The sequence below is a fragment of the Myotis davidii genome, unplaced genomic scaffold, assembly GCF_000327345.1.
Source record: "Myotis davidii unplaced genomic scaffold, ASM32734v1 scaffold826, whole genome shotgun sequence".
NCBI lineage: Eukaryota > Metazoa > Chordata > Mammalia > Chiroptera > Vespertilionidae > Myotis > Myotis davidii.
The window spans coordinates 622,424-623,518 of record NW_006297142.1 but is presented as its reverse complement, the minus strand read 5'-3'; the positions used below and the strand labels follow the sequence as shown (position 1 = coordinate 623,518).

At 66.2% G+C, this 1,095-nt stretch overlaps 1 protein-coding gene across 1 annotated transcript in view; it reads right to left on the bottom strand.

Moving 5' to 3' along the window:
• Window positions 1-369: 369 nt before the first annotated feature.
• The window catches only part of FADS2 (fatty acid desaturase 2), a 28,238-nt gene continuing 27,512 nt past the window's right edge, over window positions 370-1,095 (bottom strand). Inside the window, exon 11 of the mRNA XM_015569812.1 lies at window positions 370-588. The gene's annotated coding sequence lies outside the window, so the exon portion shown is untranslated. The remainder of the gene's footprint in view (window positions 589-1,095) is intronic.

The following is a 1,095-nucleotide window of genomic DNA, read 5'->3' as shown; positions in this document are numbered from 1 at the left end:
GAAGCAGGTGACAGAGGCCGCAGAAGCCAGCTGACGCTGTGGGCACACAGCGGGTCGCGGATGAGCGGGTGGGAATGACATCGGGGCGGCGGCCTGCACCAGCCCCTCCTCGCTGTCCTCCAAACACCTTCCGGAGGCCTGGCTGGCTCCGGGGCTGGAGCTGGGTTTGCTGGGTGCCCAGAGGAAGGCGGCCCGTTTATCTGGATCCTTGGCCGGAGCCACGGGCCTGGAGCGCACGTCAGAGAGGGGGCGGCGGGTGGGGTCGGGGGCCACAGGGCAGGGGACAGAAGGGCTGCCAGTGCCCTGGCTCTGGCTGCCGCCCTCCCCCACCCCCAGCATCAGCAGCATTGACTGAGCTCGTCAAGGAAGTGAGAATAAAATTACCTCTTTATTTCCAAAAAGTGTAGGGCGGGGGAGCAACAGGATAAAAACTAAGACCAGTTCCCTACGGATCCATCGGCCTCGGAGGGACAGCAGCTCCTCCGGCCATGTTGCCACGGCAACCGGGGGGCCTGTCGCAACGGATACTGGTCCCTCCGGGCTGGGGCTGGCCACGGCTCCCACGCTGGGCTTGTCCCTGCCCCGCCGCTAAAAATTGGTTAGTGGGTTAGGTTTCCAAAGCGGCTCTGGGTCCCCCAGGGGGCGGGCTCCCCTCCCTCACTCTCCATCGGCAGCTCCTGGCCTCCAGCCCCAAACTCCTCCCACTCGCACGTCCACGCGGCCCTCATCAGGCCCTCCCAACCCCCCAGCTCCTCTGGCCACCTCCTATCACCTCCTGGGCTCCCTCCTCCTCTGCCCCACTGCCCGCCCCCGCCCCCCAGTGGTGGCTCCCAACAGTGACAGTCCCGCCACCGCCACCGTGGCCTCGGGAGTGAGCCTGGCTCAGCCACTGGCCAGGGGCAGATTGTCACCACCCCAGCCCCAGGGCCACCCCTGCCGGATGCATCCTGCAGCAAAGGTTAAACCAGCAGAAGATGCGAGCCAGCGGAAGACAGAGCCCTTGGCGAGGGTTCGAATGCTCCAGAATCGAAGGCGGCCCAACTAGGACCAACATCCGGACGGGGTGGGGGTGAGGCTGAGCCTACAGGCCCCTGA